The 18,596-nt window shown below is 39.5% G+C and overlaps 1 pseudogene; it reads left to right on the forward strand.

Moving 5' to 3' along the window:
* Positions 1-355: 355 nt before the first annotated feature.
* On the forward strand, positions 356-18,521 carry LOC137709231 (uncharacterized; annotated as a pseudogene).
* Positions 18,522-18,596: the final 75 nt, after the last annotated feature.

Consider the following 18,596-nt stretch of genomic DNA (forward strand, 5'->3'; position numbering starts at 1 on the left):
ACCACTGCTATCAATTTAAAATCTTAAAAAACAATATAAATAATTTTGCTAATTTCCGTGATCATTTAACTAAAAAGCTTAAAATATAAAGTGGCTGGAGAAGTCACTCCATTAAATTTTGAGAACTTTAACGAAAAGTTTTCGATATTGTTTACTTTAACGAAAAATCACATTTTTACATTAAAAAGTCAATCTTGATACTATTTATTTTATTCTTTATTTTATTTTTATCATTAAAATTTAAAATTTTTAAATCATTTTCATTGGTTTTCTTTCAATTTTCTCTCGTGCCCCACTACTTTTGTTTTGCGCTAGATTTTCAAAAATTGTGCATTCAAACAATAATATAACAACTCAGACTCAGAGTAGAGGACAAGACAAGCTGCTTTAATATTCATCAGAAATTTGGTGAAAAAAAAAAAAAAACCTCTGAATTTTCAGACACCTAGTTTTCCAATTACAACGAAACACTTCACCATTAAAGTATTCAAAATCCAGTCAGAAGTTCAATTATAAATGGAATTTTGTTAAGCTTACGATAACAAGCAGCAACAGATTCCCCCGTTTCCAAATTGCAGCAAACACCTTACCATGAAACCCAATCTTTCTCATCTGTTCCTTACCCTGTTTCTGCAAATCATAACCCTACACGTGGCCGGAGACTCACCCTCTGTCTACAAACCGATCGATGACATCACCCTACAGTGCGGCTTTTCCGGCGATCAAGTCAACCAACAGGACGGACGAACTTGGAGTGGCGATATCAACTCAAAATTCTTCCCCTCCCAAGCAGCTGGCAGCTCATCCGTATTCAAAGCAGCAACCCCGATCTCCTCCTCCAGCCAAGTGCCTTACACCACAGCTCGGCTCTCTCGCTCCGAATTTACGTACACGTTTCCACTCACCAGCGGCCAAAAGTTCATCCGCTTGTACTTCTACCCCACTTCCTACGCCGTCGAGTTCGACCGATCTAAATCACTCTTCTCAGTCGAAGCCGGCGGCTTTACCCTTCTCAGCGACTTCAACGCATCCGTCACCGCCGACGCTTCCTGGTCGGAGACAGTATCAAGGGAGTTCTGTCTCAACATTGCATCCGAACAGAGCTTGAACATCACGTTCACTCCGAGCAGAGCAAGTCCAGATGCCTATGCCTTCATCAATGGAATCGAAATCGTGTCCATGCCCGACAATCTTTATTACACTCCGCCGCAAAGCGCAGATTGGGCTGTTTCCGTAGGCAGCATAGACCCGTATCCGATCGAAAATAACATCGCCATGGAGATGGTCTACCGGATCAACGTTGGCGGATCTCAGCTCTCGTTCAATAAGGACACTGGAATGTACAGAAACTGGGATGGTATTCAAGTGGAGTACAACTATTTGGACGATTTGAGTAAAAATTCTAGTGTTCTGCCGCAAAACAGTAGTGTTGAGCTCGACTTTTCGGAAATTCCGAAGTACTCTGCTCCGGAAGAAGTTTACCGAACCGGTCGGTCGATGGGGTGGAACAAAACCATAAACAAGAGCTATAATCTCACCTGGGGGTTTCCGGTAGATTCTATGTTTTATTACTTTATTCGGCTTCATTTTTGTGAGTTCGAAGGTGATGTTACATTGCCCAGGGACCGGCTGTTTCAAATTTTCATCGCCAATCAGACGGCGGAGCAGTTTGCGGATGTAATCACGTGGAGCCAAGGTTATGGGAAGCCGGTGTACAAAGACTACGTCGTTTTCGTGCCTGCAGGGGCCGGAAGTAAAAAGAAAGTTCATCTCTTTCTTGCACTGCAAACCACCCCAAAAGATCGGTTGACGAATTACAACGATGCAATCTTGAACGGACTTGAGATCTTCAAGCTCAGTGATTCAAAGAGGAATCTCGCCGGACCAAACCCCGACCCGCCTCTCAAAATAGCTCCGGCGGAGAGCCCCAAAGTTGCAGACAAGAAATCGATTCCTCTGCTTGCCATCATCGCCGGTGTAGTTTCAGGTGTGTTTGTTTTAGCCTCTCTGTTCGGATTTTTCGTTTTCCGGAGAGGAAGAAAAGTCAAGGACTCAAACTCCGGGCAAGGAACAAAGTGGGGTCCATTTTCTTTTTCGACGACCAAGTCAACCAAGACTCGCAGCTCTTCTTTACCGTCCGATTTGTGTCGCTACTTTTCACTGGCGGAGATCAAAGCCGCCACCCAAGACTTCGACAGTGTTTTCATTATTGGCGTCGGCGGTTTCGGACACGTCTACAAAGGAAATGTCAACATGGATGGTGGGTTGCGCCCTGTTGCAATCAAGCGGCTGAAATCGCAGTCGTCGCAGGGAGCTCACGAGTTCAAGACGGAGATCGACATGCTATCCCAACTCCGCCACGTCCATCTGGTGCCGCTCATCGGGTACTGTATGGACGACGGCGAGATGATATTGGTGTACGACTACATGGCGCATGGGACCCTCCGCGACCATCTCTACAATACCGATAATCCGCCTCTACCGTGGGATCAACGGCTACAAATTTGTATAGGGGCGGCGCGTGGGTTGCACTACCTTCACACAGGTGCGAAGTACATGATCATTCATCGAGACGTAAAGAGCACAAATATCTTATTGGATGAGAAATGGGTGGCCAAAGTTTCAGATTTTGGACTTTCGAAAATGGGGTCCGCTACCGTGTCTCAGACCCATATCAGCACGGTGGTGAAGGGTAGTTTCGGATATTTGGACCCTGAATACTATCGCCGTCAACAATTGACGGAGAAGTCTGACGTATACTCATTTGGTGTAGTGTTGTGTGAAGTACTGTGTGCGAGGCCGGCTTTGATTCGTACGGCGGAGAAAAAGGAAATGAGTTTGGCTGAGTGGACTAAAATCTGTCACCGAAATGGGAAACTTGATCAGATCATAGATTCGAGCTTGAGAGGTAAGATTGGAAATGCATGTTTGAAAAAGTACGTTGAGATTGCGGTGAGTTGTATGCATGACAGTGGAATCGAACGACCGTCAATGAATGATGTTGTGTGGGGGCTTGAGTTTGCTCTGCAGCTTCAGCAGAGCGTTGGAGGGGATTCAAATTCGAACGATGAAATGGGCAGTGGAGATGACGTTGAGAGTGTGACTAGGAGCGATGTAGGGTTTATTAGCTGGGAGGAGTCGTCGGACTTGGAGAAGAGCAGGGTGAGCAAGACTAGTAGTGATCATAATTCTACTACTAATGATTCGATTAAAGGAATGTCTGGGACTGTCTTCTCTGAGATCAACGATCCCAATGGAAGGTGACGGTTGATTGAGCAACGTTTTTAATCCGTTAGTGTTGATCTATTAAGCTTGGATTCGAACATATAAATTGTATTAATCTGATATGATATATGCTATAATTTGTCAACAGAATTCGTAAGTAGTTTTGTTGTTTCTTAAATTATCTACAATTAAATTTTGAAGTAGTCTAAACAATTAGGTGTTGGTCTTATGGTACTTCTCTTTCAAATGTTGATGGAGAAGTTAGCTAGGTTGTAGTTGAGAAAAACTTGTATTTTAACTTAAAAATATTTAAATTCTAATAAATATTGAAAAACCACTAAGCCAACACATATGAAACACATACAAAAAGCAAGTGGCGCTTTACCACAGTAGTAGGAAGTTTTGAGCCTTTGCATGATGACATAGGTTCGAACCCCGTCGGTGATTAATCTAACAAAATCCTTGGTTTGACCAAAAAAAAAAAAACACACGCACACACACATAAACAACAATTAATACAATAGCAATTAATACATCAATTAGCACAATTAAGACAAATTGGTAGAATTGTAGGAGAAAAGTGAGTTTTGTGTGGATGTTTGAACAAATACGTAGGTATTTATAGAGTTTTTGGGTGAATTTTAAGTTAAATAATTGTTTTTAAATTATTTAGCTATTGAATTTAAATTTGGACTATTAGTTTTTTTTTTTTTTACCATTAAATTTGATTATATTCGATTTCAGCTGTTAGATTCAATGAATTTATAAATATAAAACAAAAATATTAACTAAATTCAATGTGGACCGTTTGATAACCAACGACCCATTTGAATTTCAACCATTGATCAACTAAAAGAGTCGTTAAGTTCAATTTTCTTAGCAAACAAGTGGTCGTGCTACACTTTACAGCATTCATGTTGGCCGTAGAACTTGCCTCATGTGGCAGGCATAAATCTAATTGGCCTCTTTCCCACAAGGTGGGAGTTTGAAATAAATTTAAAATCTATAGTTTTGTAACACAACTTCAAATGTTTGTATCTATACCGTTATAATCCGGACTCACAAACGACTTTCGCTTATGCACTCGTAGTTTCAGGATCTATTCGAATACGTTACTTGTGACCTCGAAAGGTCAACGAATTTTAGATAATTAATTTCCAAACTACAAACTTCATAATTAATTTAATTAAAATCTAAATTCAAATAAATTAATATGATTTCTCGAAAAATTATATAAAATTTCAATAATACAAATACATAGATTATAACAGTGAAACTTAGGAACGTGTGCATGCAAATTGCAAATACCTTTGTACGGCAACTACCATATGATGAAACCAATCCAAACCTTAATCTTTACCACTCCTTTGTTTCGACACTCCCGTGGGTGATATCAATGTTAAACGTGGCTATTCCGGCAACCCACACCGATTTTAAGTCGTTCATTGGAAATAAAGCAAAATATTTAAGTCGGATCTCTATCTCATAGTCAAGAACACAAGTCCTAAGTAAAAGTATACACATCCAATGACAGGAAGATACATCCATCCAATGTGATAGAGGAAAAAGAACGGAAATTGCTCAAGTCATGCTTCAGCATAAGTCTTTTCTACGCAAGGACTTTGAACAAACCCTGGGCCCGGCTCTTCCTTTTTTCCTTTTCTTATTTGTGTTTGCACAGCATTGTCACCCCTATCGTACGTCCACCATGCACGCACTTACAGCTAAATTGCATTATTCTTCATATTGTTAATTGGTTATACGGTGTAACATCAACATTTTTCAGCAGACTCGAAATTGTGGCTATTCTGGCAGCATATTCGATCAGTATGATAAACTAAATTGGAGTGGATATATTTACTCCAACATTTTCTCCTTTAGAAGTACACCAAGCAGCCGGTATCACATCCATATTCAAAGAACCACCTTCAATGTTGTTGTCCTCCGTCCGCCAAGTACCATACACCACAGCGCAACATTCTCACTCCGATTTACTTACAGAGGAGGAAGCTGCTCATAGAGGTGATGCTAATAACAATTTGGTTAGCACAAAAGTCGTTCTTGTCAACATCAAAAGCCAGCGCTGATCTGAAGAAGTTTCTGATGATATGACAATAAACACATTAGTAAATATATAACAAGAGAGATTCCAGTCGAAGTTCCCACAATATTTGGATTAAAAAAATAAAAACGAGAATATTCGAGGTAAAGTAGGAATGACCGTAATAATTGAAGTAAGATAAGAGAAAATCAATTATGGTGGTTTGGACACATGAACCAAAGACCTATATATGCGCCGATTAGAAGATGCAACTTTAAGACAGAGGGTCATTGCAAAAGAGGCAGATGAAGATTTAGGAAGACTTGAAAAGAGACCTTAAGAAAATATATGGAGTACCTGGAGCTAACTGAAGACTTGACACAAAACTGAGCACAATGACGTTTTAGGATTCATACAATTAACCCCCTTTAATGGAATAAAGCTTGTTGTTGTTGTTGTTGTATTTCTGTTTTCTAATTAACTATATGATCGTTCAAAGTTTCAAAGTGGGCATACTATTATGAAAAGCAATTTTCTAACAGTTAATTATTGTGTAGTTTATCCCAATTCCCACGCCACTATCGTTGCCAATTCATTGTAGTTTACTAAAGACTTCTGCAAAACGTAATGCATGCTAAGGACTAATAGTTCAAGTCCACGCTAGAAAGGACTACTCATTGTCTTTGATGTGAACGTCAGAAGGGAACGGGAAATAACCGAAAACGATGATATAGAAACAAATGTACCTCATTCACATAAGTATGAGGAAAATAGAGAAACAAGAATCCAAGCAGCTTTCCGGCATCCTTCTTCATCAACATGAGTTTAATCTCCTCTCCCTAATTTCTATTTCTTATTATATATGCATACATACATATACATATATATAATGAAGAACTTCCCAAGCAGCAAATACTGTCTGACGCTTCTTTATCTATCATCCTTGTTTCTACACACGATGGTAACCCTACCCACGATCGTGAATGTAGACGACTCACCATATATCTACACTCCAACTGATTTCATCACCGTTGCATGTGGTCACAACGGACCCCAATTGAAAGTGTATGACGAGCGATATTGGACTGGGGATATGTACTCAAAATATTCCCCTTTGGAAGAAGAGCACGCTAGCGCATCCCTCATCAGAGAAGCACCTCCGTCTACGGCATCATCATCATCATCTGTTGGCCACGCTGTTGGACAAGTGCCTTACAATGCGGCACGGCTTTCTCACTCTGAATTTACTTACAGGTTCTCCCTCAGTACAGCCGGCCAAAAGTTCATCCGCTTGTATTTCTACCCAACATCGTATCCCAACTTCGACCGCTCCAAAGCGCTCTTCTCTGTCAAAGCCGGTGGCTTTACCTTGCTTCAGGACTTCAACGCTTCTGTCGCTGCAGACGCTTATGGGGTGGAGACGCTGTACAGAGAGTTCTGTTTGAACATTGGCGAAGAACAGAGTCTAAACATCACATTTAGTCCAAGCAGAGAAGCAAGCCCAGACGCGTATGCGTTTGTCAATGGAATTGAGATTGTATCCATGCCAAGCAATCTTTACTACACTCCTGCCAAAAGCGCCAATGGTGTCAGTTATGTGGGCACCGGAAGAAAGAAGGTCCAAATAGAAAACAACACAGCTCTAGAGATGGTTTACCGAATACACATCGGTGGAAACCCATTCTTACCCATTTCAGACACTGGCATGTACCGGAACTGGGAAGGTTTGGCAGATGAGCAAACTTACTTAGAGCCTTTAAGTTTAAGTTCGAGCACTCCACTACAAAATACTTATTCTACGCTCAACTTTTCCATAATACCAGAGTATACTGCGCCGAATTTTATTTGGAGTAATTAGAAAAATATGCGATTGTAAGATGTATATGCAGTTTACGAGAAAAGCAAAAGGGAATGTAAGCATTAGTCTTTACTTGATTCGTGCCTTTTGCATGGTGTGATTTTAAAATCTGGCAGCTATTAAGGCAATAAGTCAGTACCTTTTGGTAAAGAAAGACTGAGAGACACAAATGAATGGCGTGTCTGTTTAATACTTGTGTTTCATATACACAATCATGTTTGTAACTCTGATTTGAGGTTTTGCGATTATATGTTTTGACTTGATTGATAAATCTTTGAATAAAACTGAACATAAATATATGATAGTTAATAGTGCATATTAGTATCAATCCGTGGGATAAGGTCCTCTTCAAGGAAGGGACTTCATCTAAATTTGATGCATTTAATTGATATACGTGTGGCCAAGAACTTGTGGCAGAAAGATGAGAAATGGCGAATCAGTTTTTATATTCAATGGATTTAGAACCGCCAAACGGTTTGGCTAGCCATGGAGTTTGACTCATGCAGATACTCGTGTCTGTTGGTGGAAACATACCAGTATGTATAAATTAAAATATACAACCTCTTCAGTTTGGGTCCGTGATGACAAAGCCAAGGTGAATAGGTATGGTTGTTTATAATTGGTATGATTGTTTGATTTCGATGATGAGGACTTGGGGGTTCAGTCTCGCTTGCGCCTATTAAAAATGGTTTTTTAACCATGTTGTTATGAAGTGTCCTACAAGATAATCAAATTGATATGCAATAGTACATTAGTTTAGAGAATCCCATTATTTAAAATGGAAGATGGAGTGGCTTCAGATCCAGACAAATCATGTCTTGATAAGAAGGATGCAAACCATTGCATTTGCTTTGACGAAGCCATATATGGGCTTGATATGCCGACTGATGTTTTTTACAGAAAAAACATGAAAAGGCATTTGGTGGTGAACCGAAAACAAACGTGGCTTTCCATTTGAATGGACGTATATGTAGCCAAGCAGTATTGTGCTTGTGGTGGCAAGTTCAGAAAATTAAAGTTTTTTTTTTTTTTTTTTTTTTTTTTTTGGTCTAGGAAATTAAAGCTTGGTATCAATCAAATGGATTGATTTGCATATGCCACATGTTTCCATCCCATTTCAGAGTAGCGGTTGTGAAGCATCTTTCTTTGCAAAAGAGAGGGTTTTTTTTATGACATTATACATATGGCACTGAGCTTGTTGTATACCGCAGATGTGCGAGGGCTTCAAAGCCATAGTGATACGGAAATATGAATGCTTGAGGTTTTTGTTTCCCAATTAGCTATAAGGTCATAATGCAATCTTTAATGTTGTGGCTGGGCATCTACGGATATAGGCTGTATGATATGCAAATTCATTGATTGAAGTAGCACATATATAGAATGATGAGCAGTTCCTGATAAATGAGTAACATGTGAAGGCAACTACAAAAATGAGTCTTGCTCATAAGCCATGTTAGTCATGAATAAAACCAAAGCCAATTCCTTGCGAAGAATTACACACTAAAAGTGTGGGGGTCCTAGTCAAAGGAATGATGAGAGTAAGCATATAAAATTAAATTAAACATGATGATGCTTATTAAGTAAGCATATGAATTTTGAGGACTTGACATTTCAAACAATGTCAAACAACTACTCTCGTATGAAATATAATTTCATCAGATGGATTGTGCACACCATTAAAATAGTCAATCTAGTAGCGGATCCAATCATTAAAGGTTAGACTAGAGAGTAAGTTGATCATCGAGGGGAATGAGGCTAAAGCCAACACAACTAATGAATCAGCCGAGCGGAAACCTAACTTAGTTGATTGGAGATCCCATGGTCTAAGTTCAATAGGCAAACTGGTTGGGCATGATTCAAAGAAGTTAACACACTATATACCTCATTCCTATGATGGAAGAAGTGTGTTGTTTGCAGAAGTTTAGGATGTATATTTATACTTAATAACAATGATATCTTATAAATAAGAGGAATATTGCAGAGTATTCTTAATCAGTGGTCACCTATGTGAGAGTAGAAGTGGGTCGCTTCTATGAGTATGAGATGACTAAATTCTCTAAATCTCTCATGAATCCGGGATTTGTTCAGGACCAAAATGAACACAACCGTATGAACCAGAATATATTAGGATTAGTGATGTGTGTTGCTTATTGTCTCGGTTTACTACTGTGGTGAACACTTCAAGATTTTATATTCACTGCGTCACCAAGTAAGTCCGATAAGTATTCACTAGGGTAGGTTCAAGTCCAAAAGACACCTCTCCCGATGCATCTCTTGTCCTCCTGTACTCTCAAATTCTTCCTAATTTTTCATTCATGTGGAGGATTGTTGGAAATTATATATTATATATATTATAGTATATAATTTTAATAATTGAATGAAAAATATTGTTAACCAATTTCTTAGAAATGTTATGTTGTTTAGTTGTATTCCCTTTATAAGTGATGCATACTTATAGATGAAAAGTTACATCTCTTTGATAAGTAGAAATTGGATTATATATTGTTGGAGTTTGAGACCCTCTTGTCCCACATTGGTCAATCGTAATTTTCCACAAGCCTTTATATAGGCTTATTCCCTTTTCTTAGTAATTGGAACTTGGACCATTTGGAAATGGATTGAAGGCTTGGGCCTTATGGTTGTGTGGATTAGGTTGAATATAATATAGTATAAATACAATTAATATTAATTAATCAAGACAAGGGCCTTGGGCCTTGGAATTTAAAATTAATCAGATTCATTAATTTTAATTTTCGGATTAAGTTTTTTAATTTATTAATTAAAAAACGTTTTGATTAAAAGACACAGCTATTAGAAAGAGTTGTACTTTTTGATTAAAAGATACAGCTATTAGAAAGAGTTGTGTGCTTTCAAATACACTGAACAGGTATTTGAAAGGGTGTGAAACAGCCTATATATTTGCAATCACAGTATCCAAGTCAGAATCATCTTTTCTTCCTCCTTATCTTCTGTAAAAAAATTTTCAAAGAGTAAACACACAAAGCAATTCGCTAGAGTTCTATAATCCAGTGCGGGTTATAGAATTTGGTAGTTGTATCCTGGTCGAGCAGACGTTATAGAACCACAAGCACAAGAGTGGGACGAAAATACTGTTCGAAGGACATAGCTTTTACGCTAGCCTCTACCTTCTGTGATCAAGTTAGTATCATTGTATTTTTATATTAGTTTATGTATTTATTGTATAAGTTCATTCTGCACATCAAGTATATTTGGTAAATAAAATATTAGAATTTCAAGTTCTGTTTATTTCTGTTATTTTTGTTTATTTCTGAATTGTTCTCCAACAGAGTAAACTTTATCAAACGAGCCGGTCAATGACTAGTTCACCTACATCATATAATCTCACTTGGGAATTCCCTGTACATTCAAAATTCTCTTACCTTGTTAGGCTGCACTTTTGTTATCCTCCACTACAATACATTCCTGGAAGTGTTCGTCAAATTTACATAGCCAATCAGACAGCTGAAGAAGTAGCCGATATATCCGAATGGTATCCGACCCCAGTATACAGAGACTACGTTGTGTCAATCGGCCCCAGGAGTACGAAGAAGAAAACAAATCTTTCTATTGCGTTCTATGACTACTACAACCAAGGAGTATTAAATGGGCTTGAAATCTTCAAACTGAAGGACTCAAATGGAAATCTCGGGGGATCCAACCCTGATCCCCCTCCGGGTTCCCCGCCACCTCCAGGTCATCCACCGAAGCTGCTGGAGGGGTCGAAAGGTATGAATTCTCCTCATTTGCTTGGCATAGTTGCTGGTCTAGTTTCCGGCATAGTTGCGCTGATCTCTGTCCTCGGATTCTTCATCTTCATGCGGCGATGGAAAGCCAAGTCATCTACCAAGTCAACAAAGACCCACAAATCAACTTTATCCCATTATATGTGTCCTTACTTTTCACTTGCAAAGATCAAAGCCGCCACCCAAAACTTCAACGAGTCCTTCATTATTGGAGTTGGAGGCTTCGGAAATGTGTACAAAGGATGCATTGGTGGTGGTGAGGCCACCGTCGTTGCAATCAAACGACTGAAACCGGAATCATCACAAGGGGAACACGAGTTCAAGACAGAAATCGAGTTGCTCTCACAATTCCGCCACCGTCATTTGGTGTCTCTGATTGGATACTGTACTGATGAAGATGAGATGATTTTGGTATACGATTACATGAAACGAGGGACTCTCGCTGACCATCTCTACCACAACAACAGAGACAACCCACCTCTCCCCTGGGAACAACGTCTTCAAATTTGTATTGGCGCCGCGCGAGGGTTGCACTTCCTTCACAGTGGTACCAAGGGCACAATCATCCACCGCGACATGAAGAGCACAAACATTTTATTGGATGAAAAATGGGTGGCCAAGGTTTCAGATTTCGGCCTGTCGAAAATGGGAATCACCACTGCGTCCAAGACCCACATCAGTACCATTGTCAAAGGCAGTTTCGGGTATTTGGACCCGGAATACTATCGATATCAACGACTCACTGAGAAGTCTGACGTGTACTCGTTCGGCGTAGTGTTGTGGGAAGTATTATGTGCAAGGCCAGCTGTGGTTCATACGGCGGAGCCAAGGCAAATGAACTTGGCTGAGTGGGCAAAGAATTGCCATCGCAATGGGGAACTTGATCAAATCATTGACCCAAGCATGAGGGGTAAGATCGAAATTGAGAGTTTGAACAAATTCGTTGAAATTGCCATGAGCTGCATCAGTGATAGAGGGATCGAACGGCCGCCAATGAATGACGTTGTGAGGGGGCTTGAATTTGCACTGCAGCTTCATCAAAAGAACATTGGTACTGAGGGTTACAATGAGGTTACAGACCCACGTTGTGTTGCAAATGAATCCATTCAGTGTATATCCGCGACAATCTTCTCGGAGATCGATGACCCGACTGGAAGATGATGAGCGTTGGCAACAAGCGAAGGCATAATATCAATGGGATTGTAATATATGCTCTGTCAGTTTTAAATCAAATGTATTTGAACCCAATTGAATGCAAATTTATATGCAGTGACTCACTTGCAATTGCATTATTAATCACTGTAATCAATACTAAATACACTGTTCTAAGCACTGAGCTCGTCGGCTGGCCACCACCTCGATTATTCCCTAGGTGTTTAAAAAATAAGAAAGCGTGCTTAGACCTCTTTATGTGTCCGCCTAGCCCATCTAGAAGTTCCTTAGCCCACTTAGGCACCTGCCTAGATCGTGACTCTCATAAGATTGCTCTAGCTCCCTTCTCGCTTAACTTCGAAGTTCCTACGGAACCCGAAGTCAGTGAGCTCCAAAAAGGTCTCGTGCTAGGTAGGGATGAGAATATACATTTAAGGATCACTCCCCTGGGCGATGTGGGATGTCACACTTCTAGTGTCTTTTACAACCTTACTATATAGTCCATTGCAGAAAGATTAATTTGGACTTTGGATAAAATTAAATTCCTTGTTAAGTAATTTTAGCATGTGAAAGAAAGAAGCAGGCATGAAAATGTGAGGAAAATAAACTAAAATAAATAACTCAAGTCCCTATCTCAGCATCAAGAACGCAGGTCAAGTCTTCGATCGGTATCATCTTCCTGTGCGAAGAAGATATACATCGATTGGACGGAAGAGTTGTTCCAAGTCGGAAGAGTTGTTTCAAGTGAAAACCTTGCATAATATATGCTATAAAAACAAGGATGCTTTTAGACATTTTTCATTCTACCCCTATCGTTCGTGTATTTCGATTTTAGCAACCATAGTTTGAAATTTTTTCTATATTAGTCAATTTCCTTCTTTTTTTGTTTTTTTGTTTTTAAATAAACAGTACCAATAGTTATTTTTTTCATTTCAACAAACAATTAATTTTAGGTAGATGTCAACTTCAGCGAGCAACTTCATCATTATTCATGTTGATTATTGGGCGTCTCAATGGTGTGAGATGCTAGAGGCCAAAAAGTCTTACATGACTCATTTTCATTGGCTACCAATATTATCTTAAATTGTGCTCTTAAGAAGTTATGGGCAAGACCTGGGGCTAATTTGACCTCACAATTCATAAGGAGTCTTGGCCTCACAAACTTCATCATTATTCATGTTGATTATTCATCGTTCCAGACTTATCTCCATCACACTCTCTCTATATCAAATAATAAGAGGAAGATATACATCCAATATGAGTGACAGGAAAAAGAATGGAACCTGCTATAGTCATTCATATAAACAAATCAAAAGAAAAATTTCCGTCAAAGGCGACCGATATCGATACATCCATCGATATTTTTATAAATTTACATATTAATATTTCTATGTATATTATATTTTAAATACTGATAAAAGTACATGCACAAAGATTTGACGAAATGACTTATGCACACCTTTTTTTCTTTCTTACACACATTTTTTTTTTCTAGTCATTCGTTTAGACAAATCAAAAGAAAAATTAATGACAATAAGTAAGAGAAAGTGTGCAAAAGTAAAAAATAATATGCATAAATCACTTTCGAATCCCAATTGAATTGCATGCATGCCAAGGACTTAATTGATAATTCGTCAAGCCCACCGCCTACGCAAGAAAGAATGTTGATCCGGGAATCTTTCCTTTTGGGGCAGAAGCAGCCGAAACTTGACTTGAAAAGTCTGATAAACTTAAATCTCAAGAAGTTGCAACGAGAGACACACAAACTACCACACATGACATATCCATAAACAAGAGCTAAAGTGTACTCATGCATACAAATAAACACCTTTATAGAATTTACCATGACGAAACCAATTTTCATCTCTCATCAGTACATTTCCCTGTTTCTGCACTTGATCATTGCCACCACATTCGTTGCCGGCAATCCACCACCTATCTACACTTAGGCAGAAGATATCACTGTTAAAGGTGGCTATTCTGACCAATTATTTAATCAAGGCTTATTATATTAACACCTCACGTATTGTTATATAAAACCCAAATATTTATTGCACTCTACATTTACGTTTTCAATTAAAAATTTTCTTAATACACTCAACATATTTCCTCATAATACCCTCTCACCCCACATATCAACATACATCTTATATTTTCTACCTACACCCCACATTCTTCACATCTTCTAATACTCAGTCACAATCAAGATCAGAGGAAGATGGGGCTGCTGAGACTCTGTCGAAGGTGGCAGAGGAGGTAAATAAGCTGAGGTTTAATGACAAGAATTCGAAGAGTAAAAGCAGCAAGGGAAAGGAGAACAATCAGAGGTCTCTTGTAATGTAAATGGCACTAGGGCTCTGCCCAGATTGGCAAAACATGGCTGAATGTTGATGTAGTTTCTTTGCATTTTCAGATGTATGAAAAAAAAAAAAAAAAAAAATCTTTATTTATTGGTGTTGAATTGCAGAACAGAAGTTATGTTTGGCCATTTTATTACTATTCTCACTTTGTTAAATTGGGGTTATGTCATGTGATGACATGTCAGCAGTTAATAGATAAATTGATAAAAAATTTAGTGAAAGTTTGGCATTGCAACGAATTGATAACTTGATATATAACCGTTTTTTTCTTAAAAATGACAATGAGTGGCAAGTCACGATTATCCACTCTTTCAAAGGTCAGAAAGTGATATATAACATTTCAATGATTAAAAAAAATGAGATAATGCATAACAATGATACAAAATTAAAGTAGTAAAATATAATTTATTCATAATATAATATAGATAGAACTTTCTAGCTCATTTACTCCACCGACTTAATGTGCTATAATTAGCTACCGTATGCATGAATCTTTCTTTGTGCTTTCATCATGGGCTGGACCTATACCAGCAATACATCGAGTGCGTGGAGGAAAAAGTATGGAAACTGCTCCCGATCATTCTTCACACGCAGACTTGGGGTAGGCTTGTTATTAAGCAGGACATAAAAGTGGTCATTTACAGACAAGCATTGCGATGGGCAGTGTAAACGGCTTCGTCAAGAGACTCCAAATTCCAGTGAGAAAATGAGTTAAACAGGCAACACCTCACCCTTTCTATGTTTTTCTTACAATCATGAACAACCCCATCAGCAAACTCCCTAATAAAACTCACTCCTATTCTCATTCCCTTTTTTCTCCGCAAGATAACCATACACATGGCCGGGGACTCGCCGCCAATCTATGTTCCGTCTGATCGAATCACCCTTCAATGTGGCTCTTCTGATCTCTGAATCGACTAACACTCCCGATATTGGGCTGGAGATATCGATTCAAAATTTCTTCCATTCGAGCACCAAGTGGCTGGTAACAAATCCATATTCAAAGAAGCACCTGTTGGAGAACAATTCAGAAATAAACAAAAATAACATAAATAAACAGAACTTGAAATTTTAATATTTTATTTACCAAATATACTTGATGTGCAGAATGAAATTATACAATAAATACATAAACTAATATAAAAATATCAATGATACTAACTTGATCACAGAAGGTAGAGGCTAGCGTAAAAGCTATGTCCTTCGAACAGTATTTTCGTCCCACTCTTGTGCTTGTGGTTCTACAACGTCTGCTCGACCAGGATACAACTACCAAATTCTACAACCCGCACTGGATTATAGAACTCTAGCGAATTGCTTTGTGTGTTTACTCTCTGGAAATTTTGTATGGAAGATAAGGAGGAAGAAAAGATGATTCTCACTTGGAAACTGTGATTACAAATATATAGGTTGTTTCACACCCTTTCAAATACATGTTCAGTGTATTTGAAAGCACACAACTCTTTCTAATAGCTGTATCTTTTAATCAAAAAGTACAACTCTTTCTAACAGCTGTGTCTTTTAATCAAAATGTTTTTTAATTAATAAATTAATTAAAAAACTTAATTCGAAAAATTAAAATTAATGAATCTGATTAATTAATATTAATTGTATTTAGGCTATATTATATTCAAATCTAATCCACACAACCATAAGGCTCAAGCCTTCAATCCATTTCCAAATGGTCCAAGTTCTAATTACTAAGAAAAGGGAATAAGCCTATATAAAGGCTTGTGAAAAAATACTATTGACCAATGTAGAACAAGAGGGTCTCAAACTCCAACAGCACCTTCTCCCTCTTCTTCCGGCCAAGTGCCTTACAGCATAGCTAGGCTTTCCCGCTTTGAATTTACCTACACATTTCCACTCTCTTCCGGCCCAAAGTTCATTTGCTTGTATTTCTACCCAGCTTCATACGCCCCCCACTTCAACCGATCCCAAGCTCTCTTCTCAGTCAAAGTCGGTGGCTTTACCCTTCTCCACGACTTCAACGCTTCGGTCACTGCTGATGCTTCTGGCTCGGATACCATATACAGAGAGTTCTGCCTCTACACTGAGTCAGGACAGAATTTGAATATCACGTTCACTCCAAGCAAAGCAAGCCCATATGCCTACGCGTTTATCAATGGGATTGAAATTATCTCCATGCCCCCATATCTTTACTACACTTCACCCTAGAGCCCGGATGGGGTTGCTCATGTAGGCAGTGAAAAGACAATTTGCATCGAGAACAACACTGCTCTGGAGATGGTGTACCGAATCAATATCGGTGGCGAAAGGCTGATCTATCGCGATCAGGACAATGGTATGAGCCGCATTTGGGATGGTTCGGGAAACGATTCAAGTAATTCTAGTATTTTACTACGAAACAGTATCATTCACCTTAACTTTTCTAAAATAACAGAGTACTCTGCTCCGAAAGAAGTTTACCAAACCGGCCACTCAATGGACTTAAGCGAGACCATAATCAACGGGTACAATCTTACTTGGGAATTCCCTGTGGATTCAATGTTTGCTTACTTGGTTAGGCTTCATTTTTGTGAGTTTGATGATTTAGTGACGTTGGGAGACTGTGTATTTAACATCTACATCACCAATCAATCCACTGAGAAAATGGCGGATATAATCGAGTGCAGTGGTGGAAATGAAAGACCAGTCTGCAATCCCGAAGAAAGTCAATCTCTTTCTTGCACTGGAATCGGATTTGTTGAATAGGTACCGGGTGGCAATCTTGAACGGACTCGAAATGTTCAAACTCAGTGCAAATCGGAATCTCGCCGGACCAAGCCCTGACCTACCTCCTATAGCCCCAGCAAAGGGGACACCATCAAAACCTAGCACCAGATCAAGAACTCCTTTGCTTGCCACGGTTGTCGGTGTAGCTTGCGGAATACTTGGACTCTCTGTTCTTGGGTTCTTGGTTTTTAGGCGGCGGCGGAAAGTCAAGGGCCCTGCCTCAAATAGGTCATCATCTTTACCAACACATTTGTGTTGTTACTTTTCACTGGCGGAGATCAAAGCCGCCACCCAAAACTTCAGCCAGAGTTTCGTTGTTGGTGTTGGCGGCTTCGGTCACGTGTACAAAGGGCATATCGATGGTGGGGCCACTCCCGTTGCGATCAAACGGCTGAAACTCGAGTCATCTCAGGGAGCCTGTGAGTTCAAGACAAAAATTGAGCTGCTGTCGCAACTCAGACACTGTCATTTGGTGTCTCTAATTGGGTATTGTACTAATAAAAATGAGATGATTTTGGTGTACGATTACATGGCACGTGGGACCCTCGCTGATCACCTCTACCACACCGATAACCCACCTCTCTCCTGGTGATAACGGCTCCAAATTTGCATTGGCGCCACGCGAGGGTTGCGCTACCTACACAGCGATGCTTAGGGCACTATCATCCACTGTGACGTGAAGAGCACGAACATTTTATTGGATGAGAAATGGGTGGCCAAGGTTTCGGATTTCGGATTGTCAAAAGTGGGCACGACCACCATGTCCAAGACCCACATCAGTACGGCCGTGAAAGGCAGTTTCGGGAATCTAGACCCAGAATACTACCGATGTCAACAACTGACGGTGAAGTCCGATGTGTGCTCATTCGGTGCACTGTTGTGTGAAGTACTATGCGCAAGACCAACTGTGGTGCATGCAGTGGAGACGAGGCAAATGAACTTGGCTGAGTGGACCAAGAGCTGTCATCGCGACGGGGAACTTGATCAAATCATTGATCCGAACATGAAGGGTAAGATTGAAATCGAGTGTTTGAACAAGTATGTGGAAATTGCTATAAGTTGCATCAATGATAGTGGGATAGAAAGGCCGTCATTGAACGACGTTGTGAGGGGGCTTGAGTTTGCATTGCAACAACATCAAAACTGCTGTGAAAGGAACAACGAGGATGCCGTTGCTAGCGTGCCAGGTTGCGCTACGAATGAATCCGTTCAGTGCATATCTGAGACGATCTTCTCAGAGATCAACGATCCGAATGGGAGATGATGAGCAACATTAGAGTAATCTGGCTAGACCTAAAGGCTATGGGTAAGCCTGACCATGATATGAGTATGTTTTTTCTTATATACTGTGTTTGAACCCAATTAAATGATGAATCACTTGCAGCGCTTGCCATTGCATTATATTGCAGAACTATTTCTACAAACTGACTGCACTTACGACCACACAATAGCGGGAGAAA

The sequence above is a fragment of the Pyrus communis genome, chromosome 11, assembly GCF_963583255.1.
Source record: "Pyrus communis chromosome 11, drPyrComm1.1, whole genome shotgun sequence".
Lineage (NCBI taxonomy): Eukaryota > Viridiplantae > Streptophyta > Magnoliopsida > Rosales > Rosaceae > Pyrus > Pyrus communis.